At 40.3% G+C, this 16,005-nt stretch overlaps 1 pseudogene; it reads left to right on the top strand.

The window, feature by feature from the left end:
- Positions 1–1,292: 1,292 nt before the first annotated feature.
- Positions 1,293–15,429, top strand: LOC116057151 (annotated as a pseudogene).
- The last annotated feature ends 576 nt before the right edge of the window (positions 15,430–16,005 follow it).

Below are 16,005 nucleotides of genomic sequence, written 5' to 3'. Positions count from 1 at the left end.
GTGAATGTATTTTGATCACGAAACTTGTTGATGTTTGCGTTGAATATTGCAGCTAGCTTGTTAAAACTGTAATTGCTACCTGCTAACTCCCTTTTCACAGAGTTTTAGTTATTGTACTGAGTGAGATAATCAGGTTTCCAAAGTGTCTTTTCTTTCTCTAAATGTGCTTCTTTCCTTTTTCACTAATCTCTCACACACACACACACACACACACACACACACACATATACAAACAACTGCGCTCCTTGGAGTGTCTTTTTGTCATCAACACGTTAGTTTAAGAACTAACTTGCTAGCCTAGCCACGTGAGCTGCATCGCAGCCCACTACCGCCCTCTTGAGGCTAAATAGCTTTTGTGCAGCTAACACATAGCCTAGTTCGAAAGAGCTAATGGCTAATCTGGGGGTTAGCCGAGCAACCCCCAGGTTTCGTCACCCCCCTCCTCCTCGCAGTCTCTCACACACACACACACACACACACACACACACACACACACACACACACACACACCGAGAGTGTCTCACCATGTTCTTGCTTTTTGTTGTAGTTTAAAAAAGGGTATATTGGTTTTAATTGATCGAAGGACTATTGATATTGAAGTTAATAAATTATATTATACTTTAAATAGCAGTTGTCATTACATTACATGTCATTTAGCTGACGTTTTTATCCAAAGCGACTTACAATTGCTATACATGTCAGAGGTCGCACGCCTCTGGAGCAACTAGGGGTTAAGTGCCTTGCTCAGGGACACATTGGTTGATGTATCACAGTGGGAATCGAACCCAGGTCTCCCACACCAAAGGCATGTGTGATACACAATAAAAACCTCTACGGTTTACTGTAACTTCCTCTTAACATTCAACAACTACATCTCCCATGAGTATTTGACAGAACTTCTTTAAAGGGATAGTTTGATATTTGGAAGTGAGTTTTTATAATGTACAAAATAAAATCCTAAAAATTAATTATTAAAACTTTGCTGCCATTTATTGCTGAATTTCAGAAATATAGCCCCATTTTCTTTAATATTAAAAACAAAAAAGCCATTAAGACCTTTGAGGTATTTTATGATCATAATATGATGCACATAAAACAAACTCTGGCATTATAAATGTAACTGTGATTTTTTTATGGTCTTTTCTCTTTTGGTCCTGTTTTCTATGTATTTGTTTGTATGTCTGTATATGTATTTTGGAACAATAGAGTGAAAAAATAAACATGCCAATCTGCGCCAGCAGCAGAAGAGTTAAAAAAAAAAAAGAAATCTGGGTGAACACACGCACACACACAGGCAAAGACAAACATACACACACACACACACATGCTGCCTGATTTCCTGTAAATGGAGAGGGGTGGAGATTTGAGAACATGACATGAAAAAGGAACTCTGTGTTCATTCGGTTCAGACTCCATTTTGACAACAAAGCTGGAGGAGGGAAACTGAAGGCTGAGGCAGAGTGAGTGTTAATCCAACATTTTATTATTTTACTTTACTTTCTTTTTTAGTCTTTGAGTCAGTTTTTCCCCTGTGGACTGTAGAGGAACGAAATGTTAGAATGCAGGGTTTTCCCACCATTATAAGTCTTAGGTGCAATACCGAACTGAATGAATGTGAAATGCGGCAAAAAAAACCCCGCCAAAAACAGTGTGTGTGTGTGTGTGTGTGTGTGTGTGTGTGTGTGTGTGTGTGTGTGTGTGTGTGTTCCTTGTTCGCTGTGATTCTTGAACAAATTTGTTTTGTTTAAATGTTGTGAGCTCACAGTCATTATTTCTGTTTTACCTCTCAGGCTGACTTCAGATCAGAAGATGAGTGATTTGGAGGAAGAGGAGGACGGAGCAGAGTCTGTAGTATCTGGCTGTCTGTCTCTGAAGAGTGATGAGTCCAAAGGTCTTCCTCTTCTCTTCTGTAATGACCCTGGACCCTCAGACACAAAGTAAGACAACTGCTACTAACTTGTTTATATACTCATTGTCAATTCCTTCTGCCAATGCCATGTTTTTGTGTGTTTGTATATTACATTTCCACTTAAATGAAGGGCTAGATCTGAATATTCCAATATTCGTTCGATGGGCAGGTATTCAATTTTCAATCATGGGCTTTGAATATTCGCTGTTAATAAGTAACAAAGCTTTAAAGCTCAAAAAATGGTATTTGGTACAGCCCTACTAAACTATAACAACCTTTTTTCTTGACAAAGAGAATTTGTGCCATATTTGTTTTTGTATCTGTGACAGCTGTCAGTCACGGAAGAAAGCTAGCTAGATTACAGCTTTCCTGAGGTCTAATACCGACTTTTAGACCTCCTAATTATTGGTAGAGATGTCCCGATCCCGATCATCAAATGTTAAATGTATTAAGCTTAAGACATATTTTAGTTACTTTGTTTACTTAGTTATTTTTATAAACAAAAAACAGTGTGCAGCTCTATTATCTGAGCAACTACAAGTACTGGATCAGGACCCAGTATCAGCAGATATTCCATTTTTTTTTTTTAAATCGGATTGAATCGGTGGGTCAAAAAAGCAGATCGGGACATCCCTAATTATTGGCAGTAGCAGCAGTTTGTGGGTTTAGAGCTTCCTAAATGGCATGAAAAGAATTTGTGATGTGCTAGTCTTCTCCATCGCTGTCTGGTATGGTAACTCCACCTCTTCAGAGAGGAAGCATCTACAATTATAGTTCATGCCATCCCATCTGTAGCCTCTATCTACGCCATTCAGACCAGCCATGAAGCGCAGAAAGTGCTAGACGACCCCTCCCACCCTCTTCCAACTACTGCCCTCTGGAAAGAGAGTTCAAAGTCTCAGGGGCAAAACATCCCGCTTCTGTAACAGTACTTACCCTGCTTCTATTAAGCTCCTTAATGCTCAGAAACAGTACTTACCCTGCCTCTATTAGGCTCCTTAATGCTCAGCCACCTTGCAGAGTAAACCTGGACTAAATGCACCTTATTCAAATGCACTTTATAGACTGAACTAGACACTTTATGGGAAGTTGCAATAGCACAAGGTCTTTACAGCTTTTTTACTGGTTTGAATGATTGTCTATGTGATTGTCTTTTATGTACTGTATGTTCCTGTGTATGTATTGCCTTTTTTAACCTGATTGACACCAAGACAAATTCCAATCAACTGTGTTGACATGGCAAGTATTTATCAAGGATTTAAGTGCTATAAATAAAAGCATCTTGGTGTTTGCAGAGTTCAGAACAACAGACGGAGAGCAAAGTCTGTAGTATCTGGCTGTCTGTCTCTGAAGAGTGATGAGTCCAAAGGTCTTCCTCTTCTCTTCTGTAATGACCCTGGACCCTCAGACACAAAGTAAGACAACTGCTACTAACTTGTTTATATACTCATTGTCAATTCCTTCTGCCAATGCCATGTTTTTGTGTGTTTGTATATTACATTTCCACTTAAATGAAGGGCTAGATCTGAATATTCCAATATTCGTTTGATGTGCAGGTATTCAATTTTCAATCATGGGCTTTGAATATTCGCTGTTAATAAGTAACGAAGCTTTAAAGCTCAAAAAATGGTATTTGGTATAGCCCTACTAAACTATAACAACCTTTTTTCTTGACAAAGAGAATTTGTGCCATATTTGTTTTTGTATCTGTGACAGCTGTCAGTCACGCAAGAAAGCTAGCTAGATTACAGCTTTCCTGAGGTCTAATACCGACTTTTAGACCGCCTAATTATTGGTAGAGATGTCCCGATCCCGATCACAGTATCGGATCGGAGCCGATTTAGTTAACTGATCAGGGATCGGCATTCACCCCGTTTATCTTACTCCGATCGTGTACATCAGCTTGTAGTGATCGAAGCCTTTAATCACACACGCCCTGCGCCACAAACGCACTGCCAGACTGCCTGGATGCCTGCACCAGAGAATGTCTAATAAGGAGAGAACTTCCACTCTCAGGAAACTTCCGGCTTCCGAACTGGTTGCGGTTCTACTCTGGTTCCATATGAGGGCGCTCACGGGCAAGTGCAGAATGAATGGAGGTCTATGGAGCTATACCCCTCAAAATCCAGGATATAATTTTTTGTGTAGTAATTTGAATGTTGCATTCAAAAGGGGAGGCAAAGAAAATACACACTGCTGGGATTTTTTTTTAAAGTGGCTTTTTTGTTCTAAAAAGCCTTTTGAAATGTACATGACGTCATACACATCGTACAGCCAGAGATACTACTTTACGGCAAGCTCTGAGTCACTTCCTTTTTTCTCTTGAGGCATCGACAACACAGCTGACAGGTTAGACTCTCCATGTCAATACACATGCTAGAAAGAGGTTTGATTTGCTAATGTTTTAGATGGGCTCCGACATTCTGGTTCTGCTTCGGATGCCATCAAGCGGGATCTCTGGTCGTAATCAGTCCTTCACTGACCAATCAGCATTCATTAGCAGAATGCTAGCGTGTTACGGCCAACAACGACTCAACCTGTAAGAAATCAAAAGGACATAAGTACTTGTTCATTCAACTTTCAACCTATAATCCATGTTGAACTTGCAAACACTACAATCAAATCTGAGATTTCTCAACGACAATCAGGCGAAAGAGACAAATTTAGCCGTCTAGCTCCATAGAGTCCCATTCATTTTGCACTGGACCGCAATCACCCCCAGTGGAACTCTGGTGGAACTGCAACTAAATTCTGTACAATGGGGCTAAATATTGAGTGAACAGGCTCTCCGTAGATGGGCTCTGCCCGCACTTTCCAACCAACAGGGCGTGGCCACTCACCAGTGTCTGTCCAGAGAGTGTATGTAGCTTGCAGCACATTGGCATCAAGTAACAAAGTCCTTCTATCTTAGTCACCCGTTTTTATAGAAGCGGATTAATACAATTCTCCACACCTCTTCAACGATTCTACCAGGAAACCACGCTTTCTGTGTCACTAAGTTTAGTTTTATCAAAGATTGACTATTAAGCGCAAGAGGCGTCACTAGGTTTAGTTTTCGTTGTCTAGCGGGGAACGTAAAACTGTGCGCAGCTCTATTATCTGAGCAACTATCAAATCGGGACCCAGTATCGGCAGATATTGAATATTTTTTTTAATCGGATTGAATCGGGGGGTCAAAAAAGCAGATCGGGACATCCCTAATTATTGGCAGTAGTAGCAGTTTGTGGGTTTAGAGCTTCCTAAATGGCATGAAAAGAATTTGTGATGTGCTAGTCTTCTCTATCGCTGTCTGGTATGGTAACTCCACCTCTTTAGAGAGGAAGCATCTACAATTATAGGGCATGCCATCCCACCTGTAGCCTCTATCTACGCCATGCGGACCAGCCATAAAGCACAGAAAGTGCTAGATGACCCCTCCCACCCTCTTCCAACTACTGCCCTCTGGAAAGAGAGTTCAAAGTCTCAGGGGCAAAACATCCCGCTTCTGTAACAGTACTTACCCTGCCTCTGTTAGGCTCCTTAATGCTCAGTAACAGTACTTACCCCGCCACTATTAGGCTCCTTAATGCTCAGTAACAGTACCTACCCTGCCACTATTAGGCTCCTTAATGCTCAGGCACCTTGCAGAGTAAACCTGGACTAAATGCACCTTATTCAAATGCACTTTATAGGCCGCAAAAGACACTTTATGGGAAGTTGCAATAGTACAAGGTCTTTACAGCTTTGTACTGGTTTGAATGATTATCTATGTGATTGTCTTTTATGTACTATATGTTCCTCTGTATGTATTGCCTTTTTTAACCTGACAAATTCCAGTCAACTGTGTTGACATGGCAATAAAGTACTGAACTTTATCAAGGATTTAAGTGCTATAAATAAAAGCTTCTTGGTGTTTGCAGAGTTCAGAACAACAGACGGAGAGCAAAGTCTGTAGTATCTGGCTGTCTGTCTCTGAAGAGTGATGAGTCCAAAGGTCTTCCTCTACTCTTCTGTAATGAGCCTGGACCCTCAGACACAAAGTAAGAGACAGCTGACCTGATGAAGATGATGCATTGAGGATGAAGACAGAATGTTCTGCTAAAATATTTCTATTCATGATGCAGAATTATTAGCGCACGTACTGTTTTAAATTAAGAAGGATCCTGTTCTGGGTTTTTAAAGCCACACGCTACTGATTGGATTTCTGCATCAACACACCTGACAGCCTCCATTTCAGAATTTACACTTCAAACAATTATGCATTTTCAGGCCCAAACGTTATATTGTTCATGAAGGTCAAGAACAAACATTCATGGGCAGTACTGATGTAAAAGTTACCAGCAGTTAATAAAAAGGGCAGAAAAGGGCTAGATGTAGATTCCGGTTCCTCATTTCAGTTCCATTTAAGGTGTCAACTGAAATATTTTCGCTCTGTCGCTCCAAAAAGGATGTAAAATATCACACTTGCTCTGTAGTCTACCTTTAGCTAGCTACCGTAAATGTAGGCTACTTTTAAAATGCCATATTTTCCCTCTGGGCTCACCAAAACGGACGTTGTTAATAGTGTAACTGTTATTCATTGTTAAATGATTGTAGTTGTGTGTTAGGTGACTTAGGTTTACTTATTATATATTTAAGTACTTTAAAATGTTAATATATTGTTAAATTTAAATAATTTTAAATTAAAAAAAAGCTCTATAAAAGAGCCTTTCTTTGATGTCATTTTTCAGTTTTTCAAGAATCGGTTTAGGAATCGGAATCATTTTAAAAGTACGGGTTCAGCATCGGAATCATAAAAATCTAAACGATACCCAACCCTATTCATGCCTTCATTTGATTTGTTGACAGTAGAAAGTGACTTGAACCTCAGACACCACTGTTACATGCTGTGTGTCTTAGACAAATCTTTATTTTTTAACAAGAATCAACAAATAATTTTATTGATAAAGAAATGTCTTCACAGAAAGAGGAGAAGGAGTGATGTTTCTGAGAAGAAGCACCCGTCCAGATCCAAAATCCGAGCTGGACTGCTGGAAGCCGGTCAGACCAGCACTGTTCAAAGTAAGTCTGTCTGGCTGATGTGAGCAGTGCACCGAGGAAAAGTGCACTGCTAACATTAGCTTTGAAGCTACAGTGGAGTGCTAATTAGTCAGTTGCATCACAACAAGCAGCTGCAGAACGTACTTGCTGATATGAACATTGGTTAGTCTAGATGCTTAACAGGATCCTCTCACTTCACTACCTCTGCTAACAAAAATGTCTGTGTGGTAGTCCTTGAGGCCAGATAGAGTCAACTAAGCTGCTGAGGCTCCGCCTTCTCTGCTGTCAATCAAACATGTACGACCCACAGTCAGAGGCTGAGAGACAATTCAGTTCAGTTTATTCTTTGTCCCAGAAGGGCAATTTGTATGCAGCAGGAAGACATCACATGAAAATATACACCACAAACCACACACCAATTAACTTACTAAAAAAAACAGCAATAAATACAGCAATAAAACAGCAATAGTAGCAAAGTTATGTATGCAGCATTTCTGAGGTTTCTCTTTAAAAATAAAAACACTATTAGCAATGAATGTTAAAATCACTTTTGACTTTATTTTTTACTTTATAACCTTTACTGTTTGTATTGCTCGTTTTCATATTGGTAATACAAATATTTTTTTCTTTTCTTGTTTTGTCTCTTACCTTTGTCCTTTTTCTAGTGATTGGCGTTCAGCATGGACATAAGATCATTCTGAAGAGGGCATTTAAACTTGTGACTGAAGGAGTTGATAAAACAGCAAGTGAAATCCTCCTCAATAGGATCTACACAGCGCTCTACATCACAGACGGACAGAGTGAAGAGGTTAATACCCAACATGAGGTGAGGCAGCTTGAGACAGCTTCCAAGATGGAGGCCCTCCATGACACTCCAATCAAGTGCAGTGACATCTTTAAAGCCTTTCCTGACAAACAGAAACACATCAGAGTCGTTCTGACGAGCGGCGTTGCTGGCATTGGAAAAACCTTCTCAGTGCAGAAGTTCTGTCTGGACTGGGCCGAGGGTTTGGAAAACCAAGATGTCGATCTGGTGATTCCTCTTTCCTTCAGGGAGCTGAACTTGATCAAAGATGAGCAGTACAGTCTTCTGGAGCTGCTCCATGTTTTCCATCCAGCATTACAGGAAGTACCAGCAGAGCAGCTCGCTGGCTCTGAAGTTCTCTTTGTCTTTGACGGCCTGGATGAAAGCAGACTTTCACTGGATTTCAACAACAATGAGGCTGTTTCTGATGTCACACAGAAGTCATCAGTCAATGTGCTGTTGACAAACCTCATCCAGGGGAAACTGCTTCCCTCAGCTCTTGTCTGGATAACTTCCCGACCTGCAGCAGCCAATCAGATCCCTCCTGCGTGTGTCGACAGGGTAACAGAAGTACGAGGCTTCACTGACGCCCAGAAGGAGGAGTACTTCAGGAAGAGAGTCAGTGATGAAGAGCTGTCCAGCAGAATCATCTCCCACATCAAGACATCCAGGAGCCTCCACATCATGTGTCTGATCCCAGTCTTCTGCTGGATCACTGCTACAGTTCTGGACCACATGTTGACTACAGACCAGAGAGAAGAGCTGCCCAAGACCCTGACTGACATGTACTCACACTTCCTGCTGGTTCAGACAAAGAGGAAGAAGCTCAAGTATGCTGAAGAACATGAGACGAGTCCACAGGAGCTGACGGAGGCTGACAGGGTAGTTCTTCTGAAGCTGGGGAGGCTGGCGTTTGAACAGCTGGAGAAAGGAAACATCATGTTCTACCAAGAAGACCTCGAGCGCTGTGGTCTGGATGTCACAGAGGCCTCGCTGTACTCAGGAGTTTGTACAGAGATCTTCAAAAGAGAGAGTGTGATCTTCCAGAAAACAGTCTATTGCTTCGTTCATCTGAGCGTTCAGGAGTTTCTGGCTGCAGTCTACCTGTTCCACTGTTACACCAACAAGAACACAGAGGTACTGGAGGACTTCCTGGGGAAGACGGCTTTGGATGATGATAGTGATGATGACTGGGACAATGACCATTACCAATCCCTGGATGTCTTCCTGAAAAAATCCATGGAAAAATCCCTTGAAAGTAAAAATGGCCATCTGGACCTGTTTGTCCGCTTCCTTCATGGCCTCTCTCTGGAGTCCAACCAGAGACTCTTAGGAGGCCTGCTGGGTCAGACAGACAACAGTCCAAAAGTTCTCCAGAGAACCATCAACAACCTAAAAGAGATGAACATGTACAAGATCTCTCCTGACAGAAGCATCAACATCTTCCACTGTCTGACGGAGATGAACGACCTCTCAGTCCATCGGGAGATCCAAGAGTTCTTGAAGTCAGGGGACAGATCAGAGAAGGAACTCTCTGTATTCCACTGCTCAGCTTTGGCCTACATGCTGCAGATGTCAGAGGAGGTTCTGGATGAGTTGGACCTGAAGAAGTATAACTCATCAGACCAGGGACGACTGAGACTGATTCCAGCTGTGAGAAACTGCAGAAAGGCTCGGTAAGTTGGATGTAAATGACATTTTAAATCACTCTAAAGCTGATGCCATCAGCATTAGAGTTAGCATACACAGTTTACACGACACAATATAAAAATGACTTTTAAAGTTTTTTTTAAATTAGTATTAAAACATGCTTATTTAAAATAATTATACATGTTAGATTTTTTGTGAGCATTTTCTGAACTATATTTCATTGACTGTTCTGTCCATTTTTCCAATTTATACAGTATTTACAATTATTCATTGATGTGAGGGGATGCCAACACAACATCCTCTCTCTTTTCTCGTTAAATAAAAGGTGCAACTTTACATTGTTTAATTCCCAACAACAAACATATTTTCATATGTTTTGCTACATTAGAAATGAGTTTGATTTGATTGCAGCCACAGTCTTTGTGTTCTTAGCACCTGGTTTTCTCAGACAGCAGCTCATCACCAGTGTTGGGCTATATTATAGATTACTAGTTACTGTCATTTGAAAGTAATTAGTTATATTACAATATTACTGTCTCTGAATTGTAATGCGTTACGCTACTTTTGCATTACTTTTGAGTTACTTTTACCGAAATAACAGCGGAAGTTTGACTTGGCAGCTAGCTTGTGAATTTCACCACCGGATCAATAAAGTCTCATCTTTATCCACTTTAATACATCATAGATTATTCATAATATTTTGTAATTACTATGGATATGCAAAGTAACTAAAGCTATAAAAATAGATAAGTAAAACGTACAATTGGCAAGTATGAGAAAATGAAAATACTCAATTAAAAGTACCTTACTTGTATTGAAGTACGGCATAGTTGTAAAATGTTTGTTTAAAGCACTTGAATAAGAAATACATGTTGTTTAGTTTAAAACAGTCTAAAGGAAATGGTCAATTATTCTGCGATTAAAACTCACTATTTACATTATTTACAGTACTTGATTTACAGCTGATATGTGAAAAGGTACACAACCTTATTTGTTTAACAGTAATTTAGTTTTACTGCGAACTGTCACAGGAAGTGCTTTCATTTTGAAGTAGCCTACACGGTCTACAAGTAGCCTACAAGTTGTCTGTTGTGTAGTCTTGCTAGCTTACTGAGATGAACGTGAAATGCAAAACATGTCCGTCAAGCTTAAGTTGCTCACTTTTTTGTTTGTAAAACTGCAACATATTGAACAGTAAATGGTCACAGTAAAAGGCAAGTGTTTTTGGTCGTCATTCAAAGCCATTCCATTACAGGCATAGATACTCTCCACGGCTGAAAAAATGCAATGGTATTTACGTGTATGTTGTTGATGCTAAGATCTCGTCTGTTCTGCTGTGGATTACCTGAAATATAACAGTGTAGCAAGCCTCAACATTAATTCTCGACATGTTTATTTTATTTGATCTGTCAGCAGCTCGGACACACTGCTGTCCGCTCGAAAATGTATCTGTCTCTGCAGTCATCTCAACCAGCAACAGGAAATAATACTCACGCGTTGTAACTCGCGTTACTGAGATTGTAACGGGTATAATATTACCGAAATTTAACTAGTAATGTGTTATATTACTGCGTTACTGCAAAAAGGAATACATTACTGTAATTGCATTACTTTTGTAACGTGTTACTCCCAACACTGCTCATCACACAGTGATCAACCATGTGATCAATGGCCGACCAGCTGAGCTACAACCGCTTGTGTACATGTTCGTGGGCTTTGTGATCAAAATGCATATAGTATATTTTATGATAAAAGTGTCAGCTTTTATTATTTTAAATGTTATATTATCTGTCCTTACAGACTTTCTGACTATTGGCTCTCTGAGACTCACTGTGAAGTCGTAGCCTCAGCTCTGAAGTCCAACCCCTCCCATCTGAAAGAGCTGGACCTGAGTAGAAACTACCATCTGCTGGATTCAGGAGTGAAGTGTCTGTGTGGTGGATTGAAGAGTCCAAACTGTAGACTAGAGTCTCTGAGGTCAGTTCATGTATTGTGCTCACGCACAGTGTATATCTATGAATGTCTACGTCTACAGTATATCTATATCTCCAAATTTAAATCTGTAACGGAAGCTTTGAAATTCCCTTCAATTTACTTGTTTTCTGGGTTTGTCTGAGCAGAAAATACAGCAACTCTTTTTTTTTAAAAGAGTGTCCATCTGGACTCAAATGGAGACGCATTAGAGGGACACATCTATCTATCTATCTAAATCTATATATATATATATATATATATATATATATATATATATATATATATATATATAGATAGATAGATAGATAGATAGATAGATAGATAGAGATATCTATCTATCTATATATATATATGACATGGTGCTCTTTTGATGCTTTTATATAGGCCTTAGTGGTCCCCTAATACTGAATCTGAAGTCTCTTTCCCATAATTCAGCCTTGGTGCAGAATTACAGCCACTAGAGCCAGTCCCACAATGAGCTTTCCTTAGTATGTGCCATTTCTGTGTCTGTAGCTATTGAGGAGGAGAGAGGGGGGGCAAGGTGGACATTGGGGGTGTGGCCTTGACCAACTGCCATTTTCCTTGTTTGAAAGCCATGATGTCTTTCTTTCTCAAGGGCAGGCCAAATTCTCTGGGTGGGCAAAGCAGAGAAAGGGGAGGTAACCTTGCTCCTTATGACCTCATAAGAGCAAGAGTCCAGATTGGCCCATCCGAGCTTTCATTTTCTCAAAGGCAGAGCAGGATACCCAGGGCTCAGTTTACACCTATCACCATTTCTAGCCACTGGGGGACCATAGGCAGGCTGGGGGAACTCATATTAATGTTAAAAAACCTCATAGAGTGAAATTATGCCATGGGACCTTTAAAAGAACTTCAAAAAGTCCAATCACTTTTCAGGAAGAATTACTTTTTATATTAACATTCAAAACGTCGTATTTTACAGGAACTTTTTACAGGAAAGATTTATAGATGTGAAGTCCTTCCCCTCCTGGTGGACCCCATAATACCTTATATTGTTAAAAAAAAAAAAAAAAAAGTTGTGAATGGGAAAGACCAATAATCATGAGATCTTGGTTTGAATTTTGCCCTGACTTACCGTACACATTGAAGTGTTTGGAATTTCTGTTTTCTAAACTAATACATTCTGAACCTTCTTCAGCCCTGAACAGATTGTTAGACATTGGATGAATTCAAGCAGCAACATTGTCTTCTAAAGCTATATTATTATTTTTTTTTTATTTAGCTTGACTTGGTGCAGCTTGTCAAAGATCAGCTGTGCTTCTCTGGCCTCAGCGCTGACGTTAAACCCCTCCCATCTGAGAGAGCTGGACCTGAATCACAATGAGCTGCTGGATTCAGGAGTGAAGCTGCTGTGTGGTTTTCTGGAGAGTCCACACTGTAGACTGGAGACTCTGAGGTCAGTTTACTAGCTCTCTGTTACTGCAGATCTAATATGTTTTTGTTTGTGTTTTCATTTTGTACTAAATTTAGTCTGCCATCAGATAAAGACTTGTTTGTTAAAGAAATTGTAGAAAATGTCCACTGTTGTTAAAGTACATACATGTTTATAATTGTTGGTAAATGGTCACATCTGTATACAAAAGATCCTCTGAAGAAATGTTGGTTTTAAATTGATACATTTTACTTTCTGGAATAGAAATATTTTTTGGATTTCTGTTCATTTCAAATTTTTCACAAATAATGTCTGATCATTGATATTATTACTTCAGAACACACACATCTGTTTAAAGTTTCAATATAGTATTATATATAGTATAGCTACACATTTAAAATCTAAACACATCTGATTGGATTATAAATGGGTTTCACTTATTCTTTATTCAGATTGTGGGGCTGCAGTTTGTCAGAGATTAGCTGTTCTTCTCTGGCCTCAGCTCTAAAGGCCAACCCCTCCCATCTGAGAGAGCTGGACCTGAGAGGAAATGGCCTGCAGGATTCAGATGTGAAGCTGCTGTGTGATCTTGTGAAGAGTCCACACTGTAGACTGAAAACTCTGGAGTAAGTAGAGGGTTGGAGTCAGTCCATGCTGGTTTCAGCAGTATTGAATTAAACATAATTAGTGCGAAGAGGATCTCATATCCATACATGTTCTACCTCAGTTTATATTGCTTAAATACTTATGCTAAGTCCCACCTACTGACCTCTGTTAGCCTGTCAATCAATCTCTGTAGTAGGCGGCAGTTGTATCACTTTTTCAGCTGCTCCTGAGCAGTTTGGACTATAAGCAAAGTGTTATTTTAGCTGAGCTAAAATAGCACTGCATAGTTTGGGAGTGAGAGCCTGTGTGCCTTCATCGGAAAGTAAGTTTCCTTTCTGTTTGCAGAAATGAGTCTAAGTTGCAATGCTTTGTTATAACGGTGCAAAATAGTGACTGTTTCTAAACCGCTAAAGAGTGCTCGTAGCGAGCTACTGCAGAAGTGTGCCGTTCATTGCATGTTTATTTAATAAGCAGATGTACGAGCCGAGAGGGAGCTGTATAAATACAGTATATCCTGTATATACTGTGTGTGTGTGTGTGTGTGTGTGTGTGTGTGTGTGTGTGTGTGTGTGTGTGTGTGTGTGTGTGTGTGTGTGTACTCACATAGGGCATATACTTCCTGTCGGCATTAGCCAGCACCATTCGGGATCACTTCACCTGCTGTCTCAATTTTTTTTGCGAATAACTAACTCAAGTACTCTATATAATTTAATGCGGGTACACAAATGCTCATCCCTACTTATAGCCGTGATAGTGTAAAACTAAATGCTTACCTGTTCAGGAGGAAATTAGCAAACTCGGCATCCTTTTAGGCTCTAAGCTGTCTCCATCTTTTAAATGCAACTCCAATATTTACCCGTGTTTTACCACGTCTCTGGTCATGCAGCTGTTTAGAAAAATGCAGAGTTTTTTATCGGTCAGGTAGGATGAATCGATCTCTGTTAATCCAGTTTGTTTGGTTGCTGCTACCATCCCTGCACCCTGTTGTTTTTGAGTGTTTGCAACCCGAGCAATTGACAGCAACACACAGACCAAAACAAAAACAGACACATCACAGAACGGAAATTTCCAAAGGAGAAAATAGTGGCTTTAGCATTTTTATCAGAGAAGAAAGTATTTCAGCTTAGCATGTTTCCTTAATATCTGATGACATATTGTGGTCCTTTTTTGATTTAATACAGTGAATATATTACATATTGGACCTTTAAAAGTAGATGAAACATTCAGATGTTTTTTTAACAGCTCTGAACCCAAAACCAGTAAATCCATCATTAAAGCGAGCAGTGAACATGTCTGTTCCTGCAGTAATGATGAGGACTCTCGGCAGTTTATTTCCACCATGTACTTCAGTGAAATCTGCAGAGTCAACATGAGAGCTGAAAGGAAGCATGCTACGCTCCACAGCTGCTCCACTTGTGGTCTGAACAGGACTGAAGTCCCTGCTGGTTGTTAGAAAAATAGTGATTTACATTTCTACTGTCTTATTTTTATTAAAATATTATACTGATTGCTCTAACAAGATACCATGGAGCCATTGAATGTCCTTGGCTAGAGCACGAAATGTCCTGAGGGCACAGCCCTCTCTGACTGAAGATAACAACTGACGACATTGACTCTGTATTATGACTGTATTTCTTTGATAAATAAGCTACTGTGAGGCTTAGGCTAGTCATTATCTGTACTTTGTTGAGTCCTGAAACTGGCTCCTTGTGTTCGCAAGTAAAAATGAACATTGAGAGATCTTCAGTGGTTTCTGTGTATTCTTTGATAATGTAATTATCCTAACACTGGTCTTTATACAAGATGAGTTGCATCACTGACTGACAGCTGATGAACGAGGTCTCTGGAAACACTCATTTATCATTTCTGTTGTTTTCTTCTCTCATCAGATGGTGGCCGTGATCTCCCTCAGAGTGATCAGAAAGTTTGATGTGTGGGGACACGATGTGGAGTCGACCATCGTCCCTGTGCGTTCCTCTGGATCTGACAGGCTATCATCCGTGTATCTGGACTGCTCTGCTGCTGCTCTGACCTCCTACACTGTCTCCGCTAGTCTCACATTGCCAGACCTATGGCCACAGTGCTGCGGAGGAAGGTCTGGCAACAGGAGCATACACTCCTGGATAGGAGGAAAAAAATGCTCTGGGTTGTTTGCATTTCTTTTAACCAATCACAATGGTCTTGGGCGGCGCTAAGCTCCGGACGCAACGACGGTGGCTCTGCTAAACAGTCTCAGGAAGGAAGTTGTTTTGGTAGAACATTTACACCCCGCAAAAGAATATTCTTTGTAAATCTTTACAATCATTCCCCGAAAGAACCAAGCAGACCTGTTCTTCCAAACTTGACATTTTTAGCGTGTAACGTTAGCTTTGTAGCTCAGAGGTTCCTGTTGCTGCTTCTCGAGTTTAACGTAAAAACAAAGAAAGTGAAAGATGAGGGACATCCGGGGGCGCCGGAACTATCCTGTAAAGTAAACCGTTGTCAATCCAGACTATAGTCTCTGCAGACCCACTAAGACTCCTCCACTCCTTCTGCTCCACCCTCCACCTGGACCTGGGGTTTTCTCTTATTTCATTCAGATGTTCAGAACCCAAAGTGCCTCTGCATATTAGTTCTGTTCATGACAACAACTGTAGATTAACACATTTA

Source organism: Sander lucioperca, chromosome 5, assembly GCF_008315115.2.
Source record: "Sander lucioperca isolate FBNREF2018 chromosome 5, SLUC_FBN_1.2, whole genome shotgun sequence".
NCBI lineage: Eukaryota > Metazoa > Chordata > Actinopteri > Perciformes > Percidae > Sander > Sander lucioperca.
Note: the sequence above shows the minus strand (reverse complement) of the source record. Positions and strands in the feature narration are given on the sequence as shown.